Source organism: Spermophilus citellus (genome assembly GCF_964194105.1).
Source record: "Spermophilus citellus genome assembly, chromosome: 14".
NCBI classification, from domain to species: Eukaryota; Metazoa; Chordata; class Mammalia; order Rodentia; family Sciuridae; genus Spermophilus; species Spermophilus citellus.
The window spans coordinates 97,379,984-97,406,466 of record NC_138194.1 but is presented as its reverse complement, the minus strand read 5'-3'; the positions used below and the strand labels follow the sequence as shown (position 1 = coordinate 97,406,466).

Below are 26,483 nucleotides of genomic sequence, written 5' to 3'. Positions count from 1 at the left end.
ATCTCATAGCCACAGTGATTGTCCCTCATGAATACTTCTTTTCTGAGGCTCCTGGCTCATCGCTGTTTATAAATATTGCTAAAGAGACCTCTGTGACATTGAGACCTGACATTGCTGCTGTGATCTGTCATGCCTGTCAGCGGGTGGGAGTCTCACGTCCATTGGGTTGCAGAGCAGGGAATAAGTACAAAGGCCCTTGACCCTACTTTGGTAGATTTCAGTGAAAAGCTAAGAAGTACTTGAAAACCATTCCCTGAGGGGGCAGAGGTGGGAAGGGACAAGATTCATCTGAACCTTTACAAGAAGAGCTCAAATTTTCTGACCATGTGAGCCCCTGGCCTTGAACCTACCTCTGGCAAAATGCTTTTTTTCTATAGGTACAAGGAAGAAAAAAATATAATAGATGGCAACAGAAAGAGTGTAAATCAGAGAGAGGCTTAGGAGAGGCCTGCTCTTCCTCAGGACATGCTGAGCAAAGCTGTAGCAAATGAAATGGAAGTAATGTGACAACAGCATCCATGTGTCACACAGCTGCTGGTTGGCCCTGGCACCCTGTTCTTGAATGCCCTGTGGGAACTGGCAGTGAAGGGCGCATGAGTTCCCAAGAAGGGGAGCCCAGGAATACTGTGCCTCATAGCAGAATGTTCTTCCCTGTCAATTTTAATTTTAAATTGACACGTTAAAAATCACATACATTTATGGAGTATATGGCATTTGAGACATGTATACAATGTGTGATGTTTATATCAGGTTAAGTGTGTCTATTTCCCCAAACATTTATTATGTCCCTATGCTGACAACATCTGTTTTGGTCAGCTTTTTCACTGCAGTGACTAAAAGATCTGACCAGAACACTTTGGGGGATAAAAAGTTTATTCGAGGGCTCATGGTTTTAGAGGTCTCAGTCCATAGACAGCAGGCTCCATTCTTCTGGGCTTGAGGAAAGGCCAAACATTGTGGTGGCAAAATGTGGCAGAGGGAAGCAGCTCACATGATGATCAGGGAGCAGAGAAAGAGGCTCCACTCACCACATACAATGTATATCCCAAAGGCACGCCCCTGACACCCACCTCCTCCAGCCACAGCCTACACACCTTCAGTCCCCTCCCAGTTCATCCCATCAGGGGAGAAATTCACTGCTTGGTTAAGGTTTTCACAAACTAACCTCTTCTTCTCTGAACCTTCTTGCATTGTCTTACACATGAGCTTTTGGGAGCCACCTCACTTCCAAACCATAACAACATCCAAGATCTTTTCTTCTAGCTTTTTATTTTTGTACTATATACTATTTTTTTTGTACTTTGTACTATGTACTTTCGTGTACAATGTAGAACAATATCACTAATTAAAGTCATCCTACCCTGCAGGAGAATACCACATATTTCTCCTCTCTGTCTGTGAACTATGTGGACCTGAAAGCATCTTCATGGCCTCACTAATCAACTAGTCATTGCATCTCCTTCTCTTTGGCTGATCTCAATTTATCCCTCTTATAAAGACCCTTGGGGTGACATTGGCACCCCTCGGACAATCTGCTCACCTCAAGATCTTTACATTAATGACATGGTCAAAGCCCTTTGCCACACAAGGTATGATGCATGGGTTCCAGGGATTAAGTATTGGACATCCTGTTCCAGGGCATGGGCATTACTCAGCCTTCCGAACTCAGGGTCCTATCACCTCGTATTCCTTAGCCATAGGAGCTTGTTTTGCAAAGCCTGTTGGAAACCCACTGCTCAAGTAGGGTTGAGAGTTTTGGAGGAACAGACATTGAGAATAGAGACAAGAAGTCAGGATGCTACCCCAGACCCTTCTTAATGATGATGGGATGTTCAATGATGGAAAGAGCATTCAAAAACCACGTAGGGGAGTTTTCCCTTTACCCTGTGTTAAATGCTACTGTGAAAAATCCAGCCATCCAGGGTTGGCAGGGAGTGAAGAGTACTGGAGAATGGGAAGATGTTCCTCTTCCAACAAGGACACATGGGGCTGTGGCCTCAGGGGAGGTTCTCAAAGTTCCAGGACTAAATGGAAGAAACCTCAAATAAGGACACATCTTTATTAAACTAATGGGATAAATTTTACAAAAATTGTCTGCAAAATAATCATCTCTCTTGTGGCATATTACCAACGAGGAAACTTCAGACTGTTAGGAGAGGTGAGGAACGTGCATATTGCTTTTCCATCAGAGAAAATAAACTCATACCTTGGGTCAGTTAAGTCAACTTTTATTATGTATTCTGCTTAGGTAAGGCTTGTCAAAGAGAACAAAAACCTATTTCTATATTTTGGCTCTTACATGCATAGAAAATCAATGAAAAACACAGAACAGGAAGACGGCGTTTATGAATATTTAACTTTTTTCTTCAAATTTTGTATTTTGAAAATTTTTACTTGACAATTACATCTATTGATGGAATACAATGTAATGTTTTGATACATGTACTCATCATTGTAGAACAATTTGATGAGGCTAATTAATAGCTCTATCAACTCATCGTGTTGTCATTTTGAGTTGAGACATTTAAAATCTACTCTTTAGCAACTTTGAAGTACACATTGTTATTAGCTATGGCAATCATGCTGTGCAACAAATCACTAACACTAATTTTTCCTGTCTAAATTCTGCGCCCAGCATCTTCCAACCCCTTGACCTCTGGCCAACACTATTCTGCTCTCTGCTTTTATGAAATCAACATTTTAGGTTGCAGGTATTTCTACTTCAAAGGCAGTGGTAATGGTAAATATCTATGCCAAACGCATCAGGATTATAAGGTGAGTGAAAGCAGAAGCTCTTTCCATGCTGTGGGATCCACTGCCCCAGGGAAGCAAAAGCTCTGGGTCCCTACATGATATCAAAACTGCCTAATGTCCAGGCAGTGGACCGAGACCCACCTGGAGCCCCTTGCTGGCGGATCAGAAGTCCGTGCCTCAACTAGATACTTCTAACCTGTGGAGGAGGAAAGTGTTTTTTAGAAGGTGGGGTCCAACCATCATTCCTGGGATTTAAGAAAGTTTTCAAAGAAAACAAGTTACTCTGGGAGGTTCTGAATAGATTGATACTACATTTGTTATAACTTTGATGTTTAAGAGATTAATAATCCAATTTTAAATATAAATTTTTTGTATAACCAATAATTTGCAGATTTAATCTAATTCCAGAATTAAAATGGCCACTGCTAGATGTTGATAATCCATTTTGAATGTTTTTTTTACATGATATGAGTTAAGAGACATTTTTTCTGGGTTGGGGTCGTAGCTCAGTGGTAGAGTGCTCACTTTGCATGTGGAAGGCACTGGGTTTAAAAATTTTTAAAAAAGGTATTGTGTTCATCTACAACTAAGAAAGAGAGAGAGACATTTTTTTTTATTTGGATATCCAATTATTGTTTTTTCATATTCAATCACTTTAGCTTCCATGTCAAAATATTTCAATTATTATCTTCCACTGAGCTATTTGACCATCCTTACACCTGATGATTATAACCTTAGAGCAAGTTTTGAACTAAGTATCATAAGGCTAAAATTTTTCTTCTTTTCAAAATGTTTTGGATATTATAGGTTTTTTTACTAATAAAATTAAAAATTCAAGGATTTTGGTTGGGATCATTTTAAGTCTATATTTAAATTTGGGAAAAATTGACATCTTAATAATACTCAGTCTCCTGATCCATGAACATGATAGATCTTTTTTTTAATATTTATTTTTTAGTTTTCGGTGGACACAACATCAGTATTTTATTTTTATGTGGTGCTAAGGATTGAACCCAGTACCCCGCACATGCCAGGCAAGCATGTTACTGCTTGAGCCACATCCCCAGCCCCATGATAGATCTTATTTTAATTATTCTCTTAACTTCTCTGAGCAATATGTCCTTAGTGTCAATATAAATTCAGAACATACCTCATGTTAAATTTTATGTATTTAATATTTTGGTTTTTTTTTCTTATTTTGCTATAGATTTTGGTTCAGAGAGATAATTTATTTATTTTTGTGTTAAATAAATAAACTTCTTTCCTAAATTATTAGACATCATCACAGAAACTGCCCGGGCTTGTAGTTTTCTTCTTGGGAAAGTATTTAATTTCCAATGCATTTTCTTTTATTTTCCAGTATTTTTAATTAGAGCACTATAGTTATATGTATTAGTTGGGTTCACTGTGACAAAATTAGACATGGACTTTAACAGACTATAACAGACTCCATTTCAGTCCCCACTCCCCACCACCATCCCCTGCTCCCTGCTTTACTTCTCCTAATTCTCCTTCCTCTACTCTATGGATTTCCTTTTGCTCATTTATTTATTTATTCTTGATTAGTGCTTTCTCTATATACATAAAGGTGGAATTCACTGTGGAGTATATATAAAGGCACATAAATCGACTTTGTTAAATTCATTGTGCCTTTCCTCCCCTTTCCTGTCCTTTCTCCTCCCTCTAGATATCCTTTTCTACTCCAGTGATCTTTATCTCTATGATATCTAATGCCCTCCAAAGAAGGGGGCTTCTTTCCCTTATTTTGCTCTAGCTTCCTCATACGAGAGAAAACATTTGACTCTTGATTTTCTGTGTCTGTCTTATTTCACTTAGCATGTGTGTGTATACACACACACACACTCACACACACACACATGCACACACACACACACACACACACACACCACATTTTCTTTTGATGGGCATCTGGGCTTGTTTCATAATTCATATTTGGCTAATGTGAATTGTGCTGCTATAAATACTGATGCGGCTATATTGCTCTAGTATACTGATTTTGGTTATTTTGGTTAAATACTGAGGAGTGAGATACCTGGCACATATGGTGGTTTTATTGTTAGTTTTTTGAGGAATTTCCATACTGCTTTCTAGAGTGATTGCACTAATTTGAAGTCCCACCAACAGTGTATAAGTGTTCCTTTTCCCTCACCTCCTTGTCAGCATTTATGATTTGTATTCTTGATGATCGCCATTCTGACAGGATTGAGGTGGAATTTAGTGTAGTTTTGATCTGTCAAATGTATTTCTTTACTAGATTGAGGCTATCTGGCTTTTATATATCTTTTGTTCTTTATAATTCTTATTTTTATTTAATTTTTTTCTTTATCATATAGCAAACAATTTATTCTAAGTATAATTCACCTTTTTTGGTGTATGGTTCTGTGGTTCAACAATCATGCAGTCATGTAACATGCATCACAACTGAGATATGGAACAGTCTCATCATTCCACAAGTTCCACTATACTGCTGGTTGTCGACCTTGCCCCCAACCCTGGCCACTGCTTCTCTGTTCTTTAACCTGGTAATTGTACCTTCTCCAGAAGCCACACGAATGGAATTATGTAGTAAGCAAACCTTTGAATGCAGCTTTCTTCTCTTAGCAGGATGCCCTTGAGACCCCACCCATGCTAGTGCATGGACAGCTGAGTTGCTTATTTTAGCTGTGTAGTCATATTTCATTGCATGGATGTCCTGCACTTGGGTTGTTTCCAGTTTGAGACAATCACAAAACTCCATTTCTATAAAGTTTTTGTGAGAATATAGGCTTTCATTTCACTTGGATAAAAATCTATGATTGAGATTGCTGAGTCACTTACATTTGACTATCTAAAAAAAAAAAAAAAGTTTATGTAAGTGGTTGTACAATTTTGCCTGTCCTCCAGCTGCATATGAGAAGCCCAGCATCTCTACATGTCCAACCACACTTGACATTACCAGGTTCATTTATTTTAGTCACTTTAATAGATTTTTTATGGATTTTATTTACATTTTAATATTGACCAGTGGTGTTGAGGATCATTTATTTAAGTGAATGTATTTTCTTTGGTAAAGTTTGTGTTCCAACTTCTTACCCATTTAAAAATTGATTTTGTTATTTCTTCTTGAGTCTTAAGAGTCCTTTGTGTATTTTGGACAAGTCTTTTATCAGATAATTAATCTGTAAATATTTTCTGTCTGTAGGTCATCTTTTCATTTTCTTAGTAACGTAAATTAAAAATAGATGTGTTATTATTTGATGAAACCCAATGTTATTAATTTTTGTCAATGGCTCATTCTATTTGTGTGGTTTCTGAGAAATCTTTGTGCAGTCCAATGTGTCACAGGTTTCCTCCCTGGTTTTATATTGGAGTTCTCATTGTTTTAGGTTTTACATTTACATCTGTTATGATTTTGACTTACTTTTTTCCATGGATTCAAGGCTGACATTATGAAGCATCATATTGTGTATGAACATCCAGTTATTCCAACACCATTTGTCAAGAAGGCTATTGTTCTTCATTGAATTGCTCTGGCATCTTTATTGAAAATTGATTGTCTCTGTACTTGTGAATATCTTTCTGCACATTTTATTCTTTTTCTTTGATTTACATGTTTATCTCTTCTCTTTTCTCTCATACTGCACTGATTTGACTACTCTTCCCTCACAGTAAATTGGAAAAAATTTACTGTGTGTTAGCATTGTGCTTTCAAAATTGTTTTGTCTATTTTGTCTTCTTTTCCTTTGCATATTAACTTTACAACCAGCTTGTTGGTTTCTATAAAAAAATCCTTCTGGAATTCCATTTGAAATTGCATTGAATGTGCAAAGAGAATTCACATCTTAAAATTGATATCCACAATTCATGAACATAGCAATCTGTCCACTTATTAATAAGGTCTTCTTTGATTTCTTTTTTTTTTAATTGGTTCTTCACAACATTACAAAGCTCTTGACATATCATATTTCATACATTAGATTGAAGTGGGTTATGATTTCTTTAACCAAGGTTTTATAACTTTTAGCACACATGTTTTACAGATATTTTGTAAGAACTATATGTAAGTATTTTGGTTCTTTGGTTCTATTATAATGGTGATGCTTTATTTCAATTTTCAGTTGTTTATTGTTATTATATAAAAATGATCTGGAATTTTAAAATCTTGCTAAATTCATTTATTATTTCACAGATTCTTTGGGATTTTGTACATGGGCTATCCTATTATATGTGAAAAGATACAGGTTTATCTCTTTCTTTTTAATATATGTATCTCTTCGTCTTTTCTTTTTTTATCTCATTGCACTGACTAAAATCTCTAATATAACTTTGAATAAGAATGATGAGTTACATTGTTTCAGATTGAAGGGATTCAGTTTTTCACCTTTGAGTATTATGTTAGTTCTAGTTTTTATGTGTCCTTTATCCATTTAAAAGAAATCCACCTGTAGTTTTAATTTGTTGAGAGATATTAAAAAAAAACAGGAAAAATATTGAATTTTTTAAAGGCTTTTAAAAAATCTATTGAATGATCTTTTTTTCCCCTTATTTTATCTGTTGACATGGTGGGTTTATTGATCGATTTTTCAGTGTTGAACAAGTTTTGCTCTCATTAGAGTAAACCTTACTTGGTCACAATATGTTATCTATTTTATATACTTACAAGGAAGTCAAACTTCCCCAGAAAAGTTCGATACTTGGTTCTGCTCAAGTGGACTGACACTAGGCAGATAACAAGAGAGAAAGCATGCCTATTTAATAACATGTGCATGTGCAAAGGAGTCACACAAAGTATTAAACCTCAGAGACAGGCCTGATGGTTGAGACTTAAATAGCCTCTTCCTAGGGTAGAGGGAAGTGGGGTGCAGGCAATTCAGAGTGGGTGATAACTGAGTTTTAGGGGAAGTGAGTGGGCCTGAAGATCATACAGAGTCCTGAGACAAAGTACTTCTGGTCTCTGGGTGTGGTGTGGTGCTTCTTCCCCAGCGACATGCATTTTTATGCATTTTTACTGCTCCATTTGTTATGTCATTTATGATGGTTCCTCTCTGTGATTTTAATGCCCTAGGATCTAAGGTATTATCCCCTCTTTCATTCTGATCTTGGCAACACCTATCATTTATTTTCCTTGATTACTTTGGCCAGGGCCTTATCACACTCATTGATCTTTCTGAAGCTTCTGATGTCACTGGTTTTCTATGTGCCATAGTTCACATTTGTCTGTATTCTTCTTGTTTCTGCTTCTTTCCATTTAATTTTCTCTCCATTTGACCTTCTTTCTCTGGATTCTTCTGGTGGAAGCTGGTTGGCATGCAACAGCACTTAGTAAGCTAATAGCACAGCAGGACTGTGTAATGTGTGATTAGCATTTTAAACCCCAGAACCAGCCCTACAGACATGGCAGGGTTTCATCCTGGGCTGGCTGCCGGTCAGCTGGCAGTTACTTGATGTGACTATAGGATGTGACAAAAGAAATAATGAAGCAGCCACCAGGGACAAGAGGACCTTGTGTACAGCACTAAGTAATTGCACTTTTGCTAAAGGCTATTGATAGATGTGAGTTGTAGCAACACTGCTCTGGCTTGAGTGAGGAGAATGAATGAGACTGCACCTAGTAGAGATAAACCTCCCGGGTGCCGCTGCAGCGATGCAGAAATGTGATGGCACAAATCTTAACTAAAGAGGGGTGGAGACAGAGGGAAAATGCAGACCAAGAAGGCTGGGGCGGGGGGGGGGGGCTTGGCGACAGGAAAGGTGGCGGTGGAAGGGGAGAATCCACACGTGTGGCTGCCTCAGACAGGGGTCAGGGAAACAGGGAGGGTTACATATACTGAAAACATGTGGTCTCTCTTTCACATTTACCTATGACAGGGCATATGATTTTAAAAATCTGTTTTATTGTTTAAGGCATACAACATGGTTTTTGGATGGACGGATGGATGGATAGATAGACAGATGAGTGAAACAATACTGTCAGTAAATTATTATACCCATCATCTCACATTGTTATCTTTTCATGATAAGAGCACCGGACATTTACTCTCTTAGCAAATTTTCAGCATATAATGCAATATTCAATAAAATCCTCATGCTGTGCATTTGACTTCTAGACTTATTCAGCCTGTGTAACAGCAATTTTGTAGCCCTTGACCTGAATCTCTCCACCCTCCCACCTCATCCCCCACCTCCATCCTGTGTCTATGCATTTTTTTTTAAAGGTTTCACTTAGAAGTGAGATGGTGCAGTGTTTTCTTTCTGTGACTGGTCTACTTCACTTAGAACAATGTCCCTTAGGTTCATCCTTTGTGGCACTTGGCAGTGAAAGCTGTCCTGTAAAAGGCAGACTGTTGTTATGTGTGTGTCAACCCTCTTCTGGCTCACACCTATGTCCCTGTGATTGGTGGACAATCTCTTCAGTGTGTTGACTGCTTTCTTTGCTGTGCAGAATTTTTTTTTTTTTAAGTCTGATGTAGCTCACTGCTTTATTTCCACTTCTGTTTCTTCTAGGAATTTTTTGGTTTCAGGTCTCATCACATCTATGTAATATATATATAATATTACAGTATTATATAATTTACATATTTATATATATTATATATATAATATGTCATTATATATATATTTATTTATATATATGTATATATATATATATGTATATATACATGTGTGTGTGTGTGTGTGTGTGTATATATATATATATATATATATATATATATATATATATGGAGGCACACACACATGCACATACATACTTAATGACACTTGTTAAATATAGCCATGCAGAGTTTATTCAGGACCATTGTTACAGCAATGGGTTTTCCTGTGGAAGAGAGAGATTGGCCTCAACTCTGAATAAAGGATGGGTGAACAGGAATTCATAGCTAAGAGACAGGATGAGAGTAGCCAGGGGATGGAAAATTCCTAAAAGGGCACACCAGGGCTAACAGAATTCTTGCTAATGGCAGGACACAGTGATCAGACATCCCCCATAGGTGGTAGAGATGAGGCTGATCAGATGTTGAAGGTGATCAGATTCCAAGGGTTGAGGATCTTGCTAAGATTCTCACAGGGAAGAGCACAGATGGGTCTCAGAGAACACTCAGAAGCCTGACTCAAGCTTGGTCCAGCAAAAATGTTTGGCTGCTACAACTTTCCATTTGAGAAGTTCAGCACTACCAGGAAAGGTGAAGCAGAATTTTGGTTGACTCTGTCTCAGTAATTTGTAAAACTCACAGGAAACTGGCTATTATTTCTCACAGAGGGGTTTCTTTTCTATTCTTTTCTTCTCTGGACATGATGTTTATGTAAAATTCCATTTCAGAGTAAACCATCTTCAGGAGGGCACACAGATTACACTGGCTACTACAATACATCTAGAAATTTTATAAAATATTTCTGATTCAATATAAATTATCAAAGTTCTATAAATAGGCACCTATATTCCATACAATTTTCAAATATTTTGAAAATTAAAAACAATGCATCAATCCATATTTAAAGTGTAATGTGTTTCCAAAGGAAAAATAATTAATTTTGTGATGTTCTACCAGAAAGTTGCTTTGGCCTACAAGAAGGAAAGCATATTGGGAACAGTAAATTTCCTCCTAGAGAAGGTATTTTTATGGTTGATTTTTATTATTTCCAAGGGAGCAGATGCACATCGTTTTGTCACTATCAAAGTCAAAGAGCACTGTGTCTCTGAGCTACATTCCTCACACTCCTTACCTGGCAACTGCCAGTCCCTCGTTCCCCAGGGGCCACCACTTCATACACTCGTGGCTATTTGTTCTAGCATTTAAGTTAAATAACATGCTTGCACCACTATGTCGCATTATATTTATTTAGATCTTTTTTCTTATCTTCATTTGTGTTAGAGCATTTAATTTTCTTAAGTACTGCCACAGTCTGGCTGGACACAATTCAGGAGCCACTAATCAAGCAGAAACGAACTTTATTTTTAGAACACACACTGCTGCACCACACCAGCTCTTCAGGAATTCCCTCAGAGCCCAACTGCCACCACCGGCTTCCCACAAGCCTCTCAACCCCCCCCCCCCCCCCACTCCTCCTGCTCTTGAGGCCGATTGGCTGGGTTGTGTAGGCGGAACAAAAAAAAGTCCCCTGATGAGCAGCTCTGTGGTCTGAAAGGGCGGGGAAACAGCCCAATGAGCATCATCTCAGAGGAGCCAATCAGCTGGCAGCTGGAAGTTTGCTGGCAGCTGGAAGTTTGCTGGGGCCCCTTCGGCTGTGTCTCTCAACAAAGTACCACTGAAAGGCATGAATGAGCCCTTCTCTTTACCTGAAACTCTCCAGATAACACCAAAATTTCAGATAAGTCAATATGCAATGTTTAAATTGATATGACTATGGAAATAGTGTTCTTTGCTGAGTCAAGTAGTGTGCTACAATTATGTGTCTTTTTTTTTTTAACACATCTTTATGTTAAATCATTAACTTTTAATTTTTGTTTGTTTAATCACGTGTTCTCCTTGCTCTTCTCGGGACCTGTCATTAATTCGTGCCTTGAACTCCAGCAGATCTCAAATCTCCTCTCAATACTATTTTCTCTTTGACAATCAGCTTCACTGACCTGCTTACCTCACCTGAAAACCTCTTTCCTCAAGACCTTGAGCTTCTGGTTCCCATCTGTACCTGAGAACGTGGCTGAGGCTAAGGTGCAGCAGGCCTCTCAGCACCTACCTGCAGGTGGAGATTGCTCAGTGCGGCCAGGGAGAGGAAAGAGCAAGGGGTGGACGCTGACACAGAAGTTCTTTTGAACCATCTCTGGGGCAGAAGGGGAGAGTGGGCTTTTGAAAGCTCATACTCCATCCTTGGTGCTTTCCTTTCCTTGCTGCAAATCCTTTAGGATCGCTGTCTTTCCCCTTATCTTTCTTTTCTGAACTTCTTCACCTTCCCACCATAATCCTACCCACGAGGATTTTTCTAGTCTTCACATCAACCTGCAATTCATATACCTCTGAAATTTGTTTTGTTCATTCTTTAATTCATAATGTTTACCCTGCTTACTTTCTGAGAAGATTTCAGGTGCCTTGAAATGAAAACATAGCTTTTTATTTGCTGCAGCCATCTGCTCAGAGTCTGCCTCTTCCGGAGCCCCTGCTGCTTGATCTCCGAGGCACCTCAGGCCTCTCCCCTCCCGCCCAGCCTCAGGAAGTGCTCATTTCTGGGAGATGCCAGGGTCTGCAGAGACCCCATGCTCCTTGCCGCCTGAACTGTCGGGAACCTGTTGACTGAGTGGTTTTTGGAGTTGGGAGGGCTGCTGACATCTTTCTGGAAGCTCCATCATTTAGGCAGAGAAGAAAATGGAGAGAGGGCTGGGGATGTGGCTCAAGCGGTAGCGTGCTCGCCTGGCATGCGTGCGGCCCGGGTTCGATCCTCAGCACCACATACAAAGATGTTGTGTCTGCCGAAAACTAAAAAATAAATATTAAAAAAATTCTCTCTCTCTCTCTCTCTCTCTTAAAAAAAAAAAAAAAGAAAGAAAATGGAGAGAGCATGTCCCTTCCCAGAGGTAACTGCATACCCTGTGCTCTGCTCCTCTGATGGAGCAGTATTGTGCAGAGCCTCCCATCACCTGTCACCTGGGTGGGTTTCTGGGTCCCAGCTAAGTCTCACAAAGATTGTCAGCTCCAGCAGAGATGGCAGGATTAGATTAATTCCCACCTTTAGCCCTCAAGGGAGTCCTCTCTGCTGAAAGTCCCCTATGCCCCGAAACAGGTGCCAGAGAAGAGAGAAAAAGGTGTTCTCTTCCACTCTCCAGTATAGCAATGCTGTTGCTTACCCTTCCTGTGAAGCAAAGCAAGGGCCTTGAATCTCCTCCCCTGAAATGTGACAGTCCAGGGCTCTAAACGACCACAGCATTCAAGCAATAAAATTCATTGTCTCTAGCTCTCAGAAGCTGAAGGCACAATAGAAAGCTGTATTTCCACAGTCATGGTCAAAGCCAGGGATTTAATCAGACTCTACATGTGGAGTTGAACCCTAAACAAAGACTTCTCATGTTCTAAAATTCCAAACTCATTCACAGGGTGATTAAACGAAAAAGAACTGTTCACAAGATGACTGCAAACATTACATGTCTTGTCTCTTTCTTATAGAAAAATGTAAAGTGGGACTTATTATTGAACCAAGTCAGACATGGCCGCCTCCTCCTGCCTGTTCAGGAGTTTGGTTTGTGTAGATGCCCTTGGTTAGATGTTTCTGGAATCTACGTACTCTCCCTTCGGCAGACTCTTCTCTGTGCCCCCAGACTCTACCACATAGAATTGCTTATATTTGCCTCCTAAAGAGACAGTGGGCTGCTAGAGGTCCTGAGCAGGGGCTAATGGGCATTCTCACTCTGGGTGGGCCTGGGGGTGCTGTGCCCTTCAGATGGGCCTCCTGAAGGGCCCCTCAGGATTGCAGTTTGATCCTCACCCCCTCATGCAACAATGCAAATGACTTTCTTTTGAACAGTGTAATGAAGGGAGAAGGATTTGTATCCTCTGCGGGACTGAGAGCCTTGGACCACTCACTTACCATCGTATCCCTGATGCTCTCAAAGAAATGCTTAGTGAATGAATGAGGAACCCCCACGCATGCTTTCCTACTGGCTTGGAAGATATTCATCCTAGTTATTTTTTTTTCTTTAATAATACACTCTTCTGCAATGGGATACAGTACAAACAACGTTAGGGATGTGTGTAAGGTGGGTGGTTAGTGCCAGCTCAAATCCTGATGCATTTCTAAAAACATAGTATCAGTTGCTGTCGGTCATCAATAGCTTCAGCGGTCTATTCTTGTAAATCCATTTACCAGTATTATGCTTAGTAATTTCATTCATTCATAATCTACTCACTAAAAAAAATGGTTATTAAGTCAATTGTCCATCTCTGTGCGAGATCTGAAGATATAAGTAGTGAGTCAAACAGGCACAGCCCATGTTTGCATGGAGCAGGTATTTGATGGAGAAGGGGAGCAAGCAACGTGGTAGGATATGAAATTCATCATATCTCATATGGTGATGGATCCAGTCGTGAGCAAGACAAGCACAGTTCCTGCTTAAATGGAGCTTGTAATGCCAAAAAGGCAAGTTCAACAAACACGCACACAGAACGGGAAGCCAGGGATGATGGGTTGGAAGCAGAGCATCAGGTCTAACGCAGGGAAGAAGGGGTGGGCCTCCTCTCCCTGCGCTCCCCCACTTCCTGTTCTTGTGCCACCGCACAACATGGCGCATGGGAAGTCTGCAGCACATGGCCATGCCCTGTTATGCCTTCTTCAGCTGGGATGCGTCACACAGCTCTGCCCTGACCTGAGGGCCGGGTTCACAGCAGGGCGCCTGAGGAGATCAGGGGAAGTCTCCCGTGAAGGCTGTGCAGCCCCGGAGGCGTGGGGCCTACTCACTGAAGGCTGGGTTGCCTGAGACACCATTCTGCGGGGGACTGTGATACGGGAGCAGCAGGTTTACAGGGGTGCTCCAGGGACAGCACCTGCGGTGAAGGGAGGGATGGGGGACTGGGCAGATAGCGAGGGGAGCTGTGATGCATTGAGGCCTTGGCTGACCTCAGAGGTAGGGGCTGGGTGATGCTCAGGAGTTGGGATGAAGGGGCTGGACTTTTAGAGGCTCTCAGTGACTAGCCACTGCATGCTCTTGGTGGGTAGGGACAGTGATGGAGGAGGGGAGGAACTTGGCTGGCTGTGAACCATCAGCTTTGAGTCTTGGTCAGCAGATGGGCATCAGAGGGGCAGTGTCCCAGGCAGGCTATCAATTTACTTCTCCCTACTGAGTGTCCAGTGCCCATGGGCACCCACAGGATCTATGGAGGTGTCCAAAGGAGATGCCTTTGTGCTGCTGGTGCTCAGAGGTGGACCTTGATTTGAACACACACCTACTCGCCGTCCATGCCTCCCATAACCTGAGTGTCCTGGCAGTGCCTCTGCCACAGCCAATCCCAGGAGCTTAGGCACAGCCTAAGCCACATGAGGCCATGATGACGGGCTCTGGAGTCAGTATCAACCTGACCCTGACTCTTAAGTCCAGGCCCCCTTCTGACCCCTCACTGCCACTGTGACTGCACAGGGTTGTCCTCCGTGCTAGCCATCTCCCTGGGAGACCTGGATGGCCATGTATGAAGGTCTCCTCCAGAAACCCAGGCCCTGGGAGCTCAGAGCACCTGTGCCTGTAAGCCAGGGGCACCCAGGTGGGGACCCTCCAGCTCCGTCCTCTCTGCTGTCAGAGCTGCTCCATCCCCTGCCAACAGAGTGACCCCGGCTGCTGAAGATCCATCGGGTTTCCTGCCATCAGCCATCATTGGCTTATGGCCCACAATGTGTATACTTGTCAGAACCCAGAGAGACATTGAAGTTCCCCAGGGCCAGCTGCAGGTAGAGGGCAGGGTGCAGGTGGGGAGGTGGTCTGTGCCTTCCAGCAGAGAAGGAAACATTGATATGGCATGAGTTAAGGATCTGCAGGAATCCTCCTCCAAACTCATCCCACAAATAATCATTGTTTTGTGGATATTAATGACACTATCTTTTTGAAGATGGTTCTGTGATGAAGTGAAGTTGGAAAATGCTGGGTTAAATGTTGGTTAACTTGGGTTTTTGGCTTTATTTGTACAGGACTCTACCTAAGTGTTTCAGTCCCCGTATTTTGGAGGATACATTTTTTAAGCTGGTTTCTCTGTTTCCACCACACATTATCTTCTTCAGTTTTCCCAGCAGTTATGTATCTTAGCTATGTTTATATAAAACCATTTTGCAGATGAGACTAACAGATTTAAGAAAATATCTTAATACCCTGTGCCTTATCTAGGGTCCCGTGGTCCACAGCAGAGGTACCTGGACTCCAGGACTGGTTCACTGGCTCCAGGGACAGTTCTGCACTTTCTCTGAAGTTCAATCTGCAAAGCCCAACTCTTCACATCCTCACATGGAGACATTATGACTCAGTTATTAGTGAGATCAGAAGAGTGTTAAATATAAATGTAGCATCAGACAGAAAATCCTGTTTTAAGTTCTCGTTATAATTTTTAGGAATTCTTTAGGCCTGCTACACTCATTCAAGCGTTCAGATCCTGACCCTCAGGAGTTCATAGTCTCTTGTAGCTCAGCGGGTGGCGGATGAGAGCCAGGGGAGGGTCAGGACCCTGGAGCTAAAGCATCAAGACGGGACTCAGGCATGTCGCGCTCTTTCTTTGAGTTTCACTTTCCAGACCTTTTGGAAATCCAGTGTGATGGTGAGCATGGGAGTGACCCTGTAAATTGGGGTGTGAGAGCCCACAGGGCCGTGTGCTGCTGGCTGCCACCATCGTTCCTTCACTGTGACATAAGTGGTGCTAGTCATTTAGAACTAACTCATGTCTTGTGTTCTACTCAAAGAGGGGGACATACAGAGGGCAGGAGGAACAGGAATGGTGGACTGTCACCCTGAAATTAACCTCTCTTCACCATGCAGAGAGGGCAGGACAGATCCTGGGCTGCCTGCTGGCTAATTTCCTAGGCCAGTCCCAGCCTCACCACCCAGAACAAGCAGCCCATGGCTGTGGACATGAGGACCACTGCCTGGGACCTGGGAGAGCAGAAGGGCAGAGGCCCAGAGAGTGCAGAGGACCCGGGAAGACTAGAGGCCAGCGTTGGAAAGGGGGTTTATTGGGTTTTAAGTATTTTAAAAAATCAGTCGGTCATGATAAAACATGAAATATGCACTTATTTTATAAGCAGGTATTCTGTCTTTAATTTCTAACAATGACTAAGAAGTGCACTGTGAAGCATGCCTGTTGGCACCTGCCGGCTAGAACTCTGAGCAAATCCTGAGAGTGCTGTTTCTCTTGTCCCCATCAGAGGCTTCCCTGCATCCACAGCATGGTGACTTTTCCTCTTCCTGTCCCCCCCCCACCCCCACTTCTTGTCAGCCCTTGCCGTCCTCAGTACCCAATCCTTTAATCTGCTCACCTGGACTCATCTTCACACCCCTGCGATCTGTGACTTACAGGTCAGCAGCTGCAAGACTGTCCCTTGAGAAACCCTGGAATGCGCTCGCTGTGGACGGGCTCAGGAGGGAGCAAGGCAGAGGTCTTACCTGTGTCCTCTGCGATCCGTCCTGGAGCCCTGTCTGGGCAGGTCCTCAGGTGCCTTGGAGAAGTCCCTCCCCCAGATGTTCCAGGGGTTCAGTCACAGAATATGTACCCTCTGCCCTGGTCCTGTCCTTGGCTGCCTCATCTCCCCTTATTCTTCCCCCTCTCACCAAAATCTCTGGCTAGGGTGGGATGTATTCATCAAAATATATTTTTAACTAGATCAGTTATTTGGCTTGAATATGTACTCTTCAAATTCATGTGTTGGAGACTTAATCTCCCAAATCTTCTGTTCCTGATATTTGGTGGTTGGCCTTTGGGAGGTAATGGAACTAGATAAATCATGTGTGCCTCATGACGGCATTGGTGGCTTTATAAGGAAAGGAAGAAAGACCTTAACTAGCATACCTGCTGTCACACCATTTGATGCCCTTAGCTGTGATATGATGCAGCAAGAAGTACTGAGGTGATGACATCACTGTGCTCTGGGACTTCTCAGCTTTCAGAACTATAGCCAAATAAGCTTCTTTTCTTTATGCACTATCAGGTCTCAGGTGTTTCATTACAGTGACACAACACAGGAAAAGACAATGATAAACACTACCCTGAGAAATTAATACATATTATTAAATTTAATCCTTTTAATGAGTAAGAGACAAGTACTGTTATTGTTTCCATTCTGTGAATGAGGAAACATAGCACAAAGAATTTTCTTCATTCACACAAGGCAGCATGACTAGTAGGCAGGGACCCATTTAGTTTGGCTCCTATGTAAGCATTAAAACAACAAAGCAGTGAGGGGTAACTGTCTGGGCAGGAGAAGAAAATACCTCAAGTTGGACCTCCTCAGTAATCAGGTATTTTGGGGAGCCTGAGTCATTAGCTCTACATCACATACAGATGCCCATGTGCCATTAGAGGGGAGTGTAAAATCATTAGTGACATCAGCATTCTCAAAAGGTCAATAACGGAATCATATTTTGGTGTTTATATCTGACTTACTGCTATTGAAGTCAGGCATGGCGGTCCGCGTGCTGACGGTCTGTGGCTGGCTTGAGGTGGGCCCGCCGTCAGTTTGTTCCAAGTTGTGTTGAAGAAGCTGTGTTCTCTGCTTGGTCTTAGGCTCAGTGTCCTGGGCAGCGAGTCTGTGTAGAAGGGTCAGATGGGGCTCACTGTCCCTGCTTGAGTCTTCACATGCTTCCTGGACAGGGCACCCATCTTTCACCAACTTGAAGATCCGCAGCCATTTGGACACCTTCTCAGCCTCATTCTCTCTACCCCCTCCTCCTCTGCCACCCCTGGGACTCCTGACGGACGAAGGCTCGATGGCTCATTTTTGTTTTCCTATCTTCTGGCCTCTCTTATAGCCTCCTGCCATTTTCCTTGCTGCTTTAAGGACCTGTGCATACTGCTCTCTCTTCAGTTTCCTGCTGATTTCTTCAGCTCTGCGCATGTGGGCTGTCTAACCTGCCCCCTGGGACTTTAGTTGAAGTGACTCCATTTTCCACTTCTGCAAGTTCTACTTGGTTTTCTTATGCAAATGCCTGGCTTTCTTGAAAAGATTTTGATTCTGTTTCACTTTTTATTGTCATTTATAATTTAAACATTAAAAAAATGTACTTATTTTCTAACTCTAGTAGTAGTAACCTTATGACCTCAGGTCTGAGGGCTCCAGATGTCCTGCGGGTTTGCTTGCCTGGCTGTTCTGCTGACTCCACCCACTCTCAAAATACGTAGCCTGGTGCGCATTGCGACTTTTAATTCTGAGCTCATTCACTCTGATCCCATCTCTGTGAATCCTGGAAGAACTTCCAGAGGAGGTTTGAGGGCAAGTTTATTCTGTACCTTGGGGTTAACCCAAGTCTTGGACTCTATCATGTTCTGCCTTTCAGACACTCCATGGATCTTTGTTGGATGTAAGGAGTGAAGTAAATGAAAAAAGTGTATTATCTTTGTACTTCCTTTGAAAAGTATTGCCACAATGAAACAAGGTTTTTTTTTGTTGTTGTTGTTTTGTTTTGTTTAAATCGAGAAGGACAAAATGTAGTCCTGGCTGTAGCCCTGGCTTTTCCAGAAAGCATCTCTTGAGTCTTCTAATGGGCCCTGTTTTATCTTTGCTGAATCAGCTTCAACAAAGTCCGAATTTATGCACCCCCTGGTTAAGCATAAGCCCCCACGGGGGCTCAGTGGGGTCCAAAGGCCATGCCTGCTACCTCCTCTGCACGAGAGAAGATCATTCTGCTTTTCTGAGACCAGCTGTTGGCAACTTCTAGGAGAGGGTTGGGAAGGTCCATGTTGTACAATAAATTGGAAAAAGCTAATATGAACAGGAAAGAAAAGAAAAATGCTTGAAGCTCAAATTGGCCTCAGCCAGTGGGACGGCCTCAGACCAGCCACAAAGCCCTCCTGACGCCACCGCTGTTGTGCTCTCTCCTGCAGGTGCTGGCTCTGCCTCTGCCCCACCCAAACGTGGGTAGGTCCCTGAACTCGTGATGTGACTAAGCGGATCCCAGCTGCAGGCTTGAGGATTTCAAAGGACCCAGCCCCCATTTGCCACAGAGGCAGGACGCTTCAGTGCCTAGGATTTTATTTGATCTCCCTAATGTTTGCTGACTCTGGAGGTGCAGACAGTCTTTATTAGTCTTGTCTCATCTTAAGAGCACAAAAAGCAATCGCAGGGCACAAGTGACTCCCGTTTTCAGCAGCCTGTCATCCAGCAGCCGGTCTCATCTGGCAAGTCTCAGAAGCACTTTAATTGGACCACATGGAAGTTTGCTAATTAGTGTGTTCGCCATGCCATTTTTCTGGTTTTGACCTGCTCCTGATTCTTGTTTGAAACCTCAATTCCCTCAACAAGTCTCTGCCCAGGGTCAGGTGTTCAGCCACCATCCAACATTAGGCTTCCTTAGTCTCCACCGGGCTTGTCCTGGCTTGAGTGACATGTCTATGACTGTGGGGATGGGAAGCAGATATGAGAAGGAGCCACTGTCCTGCGTCCTGGTAGGTTTAAGAATGATGCCCATTTGGGGGAACTAGCATGAGGAAGCCAGCTGAGGGACACATGGGTACCCATTAGTCAACCTCAGAGAGGAAGGGCAGCTCTGAGGAGCTGGCAATGACCCAAGCCACTGCAGCAGAAGATGTCCCTAATGTCTCCAGTCTTTTCTGCTAATACAGGAAAACCCTGAAAATTGCTCCCAAGAATTAAATATAGAGTAAATACAGGTCAACAGGGATCTGGGCATGTGTCCCTCCACCTCAAACAAGGTTTCAACCTGGAAACCTAGCTGGACTCTTCTGAGCCTCCGTTGGGATAATGGCTCTCACTCAACCTGATGATCTCAAACATAAACTCAAGTCCTGAAGCCCCGCAACTCAAGTCTCAGCCTCTCCCAGCCTCTCCCAGCTGGGAGACTAAGGCCTTACAACTAAAAGGTCTTTCCCAGATTGACATGGCCAGCAAGTGACAGAACTAAAGCCAGGACATAACCCTTCCACACTCCGTCCCCCAGGGCCCATCCTCTCTGGGCACAGCCCACCCTTTGCAAACAGGAGGACCAATCACATCCCGTGGTGCAGGGAGGACTTTGGAAGCTGCAGCTCCTCGGGGCTCCTGGTCCTCATGCTCACAGCTTGTCTTTTTCATCCGTGGTTTGCATTTGTCCAATCATTTATAAAATGCTCATGCTTCAAACAAGTCCCTCATCTCCTGAGGGAAAACAGAAGTGAACTAGTCAGCCTTTCCTCACAGTTAAAGAGAGCGGCAGCATGGCTGGACTCCACATGGCCATTCTCCTGGTCAGCTCCACTGCAGATCTAGGAGGCAGCTGGCTTGGGTGCCTAGCAGAAGCAGCCATCCAGGTCATAGAAGCCACCTGTCACCTGTGTGGTCAGCACTGATATGTAACCCCTCTCTCTATATACCTCCTAGTGGCAACAACAGCTCTCTATACACTCCTCCTTGTTCCTTGGCTCAGCTCCAGCACCTGTGCACACCACCACCTCTCTTATATGGCCCTGGACAGCCCCTCTCAACTTGTCTGTTGGGGGGACGTCTGCTTGTTCTTCTCAAGTCAGCCCAAAGTCACCTCCTCTGAAAAGCTTTCCCAGGTCATTCTACTTTCCCAAATTAAGGGCTCATGGCATTTAAACACACTGTCATTTCATAGAGTCCTGCAAGGCACCTGGTGCATTCCAAAAGGAAAGAGCTGATGTGGGAAAACTGGGTTCCAGCCCCATGTGCTGTTGACCAGCCAGCCACATGTAGAGCATCTCAGGACTTTAACTCTATATATCATAGCTGCAGAATTAGGGATTTGAAATGAAGAATATTAGCGATTCTTTTATGGTCTAAAACAGACGGGGTGGGATCTTGAACTTGGCACCGCTGATGCTTTGTGACTCACGGGATGGTGAGCATCATCCCTAGCCTCTGCCCACTTAAGGCCAGTAACAACACCCCCACCTCCTAGTGGCAATAACCAAGTATCCCCAGACATTGCCAAAGACCCCTTGTGGGCAAAAACCTCCCCACTGAAAATCTTTGACCCAAAGTAAAGCAGAACTATAATCTATACATTTTCCCAGAAACACTTGATACTTTTGGATACAAATTAAAACAGCCTCCAAATTTCTCTTTCACTAATTTTGTGAAAGATTTTTATGAGGAGGGTTGGAAGTACTTTCAAAAATTTATTGTCTGGGATAAGGAAAAACATTAAGTCATTATCCACTTTAGATAATTCCTGGATTAATTTTATATTAATTAGTTCAAAATAATGTTGCTGGAGATTAAACTACAGAGGCAGAATGTAGAAGAGAAAAATTCAGAGATGGTCAAATGCTAATGGGAAGTATGCGTCACCCCCCAGTGCTTCCGCCTCCCGCTTTTCAGCCTGTCTTGATTTCACTTCTCAAACCTTGTCTGCCCAAACGTCACTCAAGGTGGAAGACACAGCTTATGTACTACTGTTCCATGATTCCTACTCATAATATCATGTACTTCTCCAGGCACAGGGAAATGTGTCCTTTCCCTGGAGTCCACCTTGTATGATCCTGTCCGAGGACCATGATGTCCGGAGCCTGTGACCCATCTTTCCCATCCCTCCCTTACCTGCAGGAAGCACAGTGGCTCTGCCATCTCTCCTGACATGCCCAGTGTCAGGGCCTAACTTCCTGCTTCCTGGATCCTGGTGCTGCTTTCCCTGGGAATCTCCTTGGGCCCAGCTGCCTGGCCCAGGCTACCCCTCCTTGTTCCTTGGACTGGCCCAGCTCCAGCACGTGTGCACACCACCTCTCTTAGGTAGCCTTGGATAGCCCCTCTCAACTTGTCTGTTGGGGGAACATCTGCTTGTTCTCCTCTGAGAAGCCTTCTCAGGTATACCACTTTCCCAAATCCAGAAAAACTTGCTCCTTCTCTGCCTTATGGCCCCTAGAGCAGCTCTATTAAAACGCCCATGGATGCTGCCCTACTGTGGTGGTCTCAGCCTACGGTACCAGCCCTCCCAGCCCTAAGTGACAGCTCCAGTCAGTTCTAAGTCTCAACTGCACACAAGCTTCTCAGGGAATCCTATCCTGGCACGTGCATCCCAGTGGGCAGTGAATCCTTCCTTGGGATACTTTATGGATTTATTCAGTGACTCTCTCCTCCACTGGACTTGAGCATTACTATGGCTAGGGCAGGTTTTTATAACGACAGCTGTCAGTGCAGCCATTTATTGATGTGTGATAGATACTCAGCCAATAGTGATTGGTGAACATACCTCTCCAGCTCATCCGCTGCACTTCTTCTTCCTGGCAGGCTGTGGGCTTTGCAGGACAGGCACTGTGCTCACTCGTCTTGTGAGCTCAGCATCTAGGATAGTGTCCAGTAGTTAGTAACTGCAAGTTGACTCACAGGCATCGTCATCTTCATTGCCCCCAGCATTTACTAAATGCTCAGTATGTGCTAGGAAAGGTGCTCAGCACACCATAGAAATTATTGTATTCATTGAACCATCCATAGAAGATTCGTGAACCCCCACTTTATGGGAGAGGCAACTGGGACTTAGAGCATTCAAATGACCCATGATATTCACACCCCACAGCCCCTGCTCCTAACGGCTTCACACAGTCTTGCAGATTAGTGCCATAAATATAAAGACCGCCCCTGACCTCTGGTACAAGTGTTTGGAACCAGAGGCTTATTAGTTAAAGGGGGAAAAATAAGGTAGGGGATGTTCTTAAATGGATATTAAGCTTGAGCATTTCGTTTCAACTTAGGAAAATATTAACACTAAGAGACGTATCCCATGACCTTCGAGGCAGAGCCAGGCTGATCTCTGAGCCTCTTCTTTTTTCCTTTATTTGGTGGAAGTTCTGCTCCGTCTTGTGTAAACTCCATCCACAGCATCCTCTGACTCCTTCCTCTTCAGCAGTTTTAAAGCAGCAGGCCTGTTTTTTCTGAGTCTTCACCAGGTGCAGTTTTCTAAGCTATTGTGTATGGACTGTGCAGCCTGGTACCCTTCCTGGATCCACATTCTGTGTGCGTGTGACCTATTCTGAGCCCTACCAGCCCACCCTCCTGTGGCCCACCCTCACTCCCGCCTCCTCGTCCCCTTCCTCTTCACAGAGTCTCCCTTCTGCATTCCGGTCGTCTATCTAAGGTTTTCCTAGATTCCACAAGAGAGAGAACCGCGTGCCCTTGTCTTCCTGAGTCTGGCTCTTGTGTAGATGATGTGATGGCGGCCTCTGGTTTTCCACAGCAGTTTTCATGGAAACAACACCATCCCTTCGTGCCCTGTGATATCTTGGGTTTCGTCCCTAGCACATGGCAGACCTGTGGGAAGCCATGGAGCTGCCTGGGCAAGCTGCAGTCAGAGTCTAGAATATTCCACAGGGACTGGGGCCCTCTTGGTTAACCGAGTGAGTTAGTTAAATGGGGCAGGTTTGGGAGAGCTTTGGCTGTAAATGTTTTCTGGATTGAATTAAGTTGGATTGAAGAGGACAGTCATTCCAGGTCACAGCAATTACTGGGCACATCAGACCCAGGATGCTTGGAGGAGGGGGCTGAGGGAAAGACAGACAGGAGGGCGATGTACGGCTGCTCCTCCCTTCTCCTCCGGTCCTTTGGGTCTTTCTGGCTGTTGAGGAGATTTGTCTCACAGCAGTTCTTCTCCACACAGAGTGTCCTTCACCTCACCCAACCGTGCCTCATGAAGACCAGTGCTTTGCCTGTGGTCACCTGCTACAGTTGCCAGCAGCATCCAATGAAAGCAGAAAAGAGAGAGGCAGATGGCGTGCTGACAGGGGAAGTCATCATCCTTGGCCAAGCGTGCTGCTTTGGGCCTGGGTGCAGGGGCAGTGAGGACACAGAAGGGCAGAGGTCCAGCCTGAGCTGCTGAATCAGACCTAGCCACGTGGCCATGCCACGGAGGAGCCTGAGTCATGAGTCTTTGGGATGGAAAGGGATGACCCCTTGGCTGCCCCCTTCCGTACTCCCAGAGTACAGGGGACTCTGTGGCGTGGGAGTGAGACCCCGCTGTGCTCTCTTCAGACCTGGCCCCACAATGGTGTGCAATTGGCCCAGCAAGTTCCCCAGCGCGTCCTGATGCAGTCATGTCCAAGGAAGCTCATGAGTTTTAAAAGCCTGGGTAGCACACCACACCCAGAGGGCCACATAGAAAGGGGGAAAGAGGTCCCAGGGGAGGGGGAGCATTCTGTACTGAGCACACCTACCTGAGATGGGCTTCGGAAGACTCATCTCTGCAAAGTGGGTGGGGTCAGGGCTGTATGAACCCTGCCTTGTGACAGATATGGGGACCTCATCCTCATTCACAGCTGGGCATGTGAGGCCTGTGAAGCAGGACTAAGTCACTGGAAAGTCACAGACGTGTTAGGGTGATCTAGTTTATGATGATCACTGTCTGAAACTCCTTCCCTCCTGAGGCAGCCGACACCCAGATCTGCCAAGGCTGTGGTCTCCAGCCCCTGGGGATAAGACCAGGCATGGACCTCCCACCCAAGGCAGTGGTGTCCTTCCCGGGAACTTGGGATGGATCTGAACAGGAGTGAGCTTGGGCTGGCCTCTGCACAGAGGAGAGGGGACTGTGGAAGCTGTGGGAATGGCCATTTGGCTACTTTATGAACCCTAAAGGGCGAAGAAAACCAGCGGATACCAGCACAGTGAGGAGGAGAGATGGGGACGGGTGGGGGGACTTCTGCTGGGCTCTGGATTCAGCTTCAGTTTCTAATCTAATCTCCAGAAACCTCCTGAAACCTGGCTTCATTCCCATGCTGGAACTGAAACGTCATATTGTGTCTTTTATATAAAAATATCCTCTTAGCTGGGTGTGGTGGCTCACGCCTGTAATCCAGCAGCTCAGGGGGCTGAGACAGGAGGATCACAAGTGCAAATCCAGCCTCAGCAACTTAGCCAGGCTTTATGCAACTTAGAAATAAAAATAAAATAAAGAATAAAAAATGGTGTTGGGGATGTTGCTCAATGGTTAATCACCCCTGGGTTCAATCCAAAAACACCCCTGGTTCATTACCAAAAACAGTGAAAAAATTTTAAAAGGCCTCTTTTTGCTTAACTCGAACAATCCACCTGACTTCTACTATCTACCATCAGAGCATTAACAAAAATAAAAAATCAAATTATAAGCAACTTTGTATTCTAAATGTTTACTATGTGCCAGATAATGACTCTAAGTAGACTGCGATGGGCTAGGCTGTGTCCTCTCAAAATCATATTTTGAAGCCCTAATCCCCAGGAGGATTGTATTTGGAGAGAGGACTTTTAGGGAGATAATTAGGGCTAAATGAGGTCATAAGGGTAGGTAGGAACCTAACCTGTTAAAATTGGTGGCTTTTTAATAAGGGAAACAGAGATTCTCTGTGCCTACACATTGGGGAAGGAGCCAGAATCTGCAGTCTGCAAGCTAGGAGGAGCACCTTCACCAGGAACCACAGCAACAGAGCCTTGATCTTGAACTTTCCAGCTTTCAGACTGTGAAAAACAAGCTTTTGTCATCTAAACCACCCAACCATTGTGGAGCCTGAGCTGAATAACACATGGGCTACTCATTACCTAATTTTACCCTCTGACAATCTCTGGAAAGGGGTATGTCATCATGTTAGGAGATGGGCATTCAGAGGAAGATGCAGGATTTGAACCAGTTCTTTCGACCCAGAGCCCAAGCTCGTTAATACTGTTGCCTTTCTCAGGAACTGGATCCCCACACAGCCAGCTCCACACTCAGGTTGTTTATCCAAGCTACAGAGAGCAGGAGAGATGAACCCCTGTGGAGAAATACAGGGGACCCCTTTACCTCCATGACTGAAGACCGTGGGTGAACAAGGTGGGCGGCTGTCATTTCTCACAGGGAAGCCCGTGTCCAGTGCCTTCTCCAGCAGCCTGAGGGAAGCTCCCACAGGAGCAATGGATGTGCCTGTCCTGTACCTCTCAGCCCTACCGTACTGTGACTTGGACTCATCCATGAGTATTAGGCCTTTGGCCAGAATTCCAGCTTTGGAGAAATAGGCATGCAGCAGGCTCAGCTTCAGGGCTGGCATCTCCGCCAAAGGCAAAAGCTTTTCCAGGAGCAGCTGGAGGCAGAGGCGCTGCAGGCAGAGGATGAGAGCCTCAGAGAGAAGCTTGAAATGTCAGTTCAG

General features: G+C 44.1%; 1 long non-coding RNA gene across 1 annotated transcript; it reads right to left on the bottom strand.

Moving 5' to 3' along the window:
* Positions 1 to 2,231: 2,231 nt before the first annotated feature.
* Positions 2,232 to 26,278, bottom strand: LOC308633318. Its single transcript, XR_014018751.1, has 4 exons — positions 26,141 to 26,278; positions 22,592 to 22,683; positions 17,832 to 17,974; positions 2,232 to 2,950 (listed from the first exon to the last, which is right to left on the bottom strand). It is a non-coding gene; the product is annotated as an uncharacterized lncRNA (long non-coding RNA).
* Positions 26,279 to 26,483: the final 205 nt, after the last annotated feature.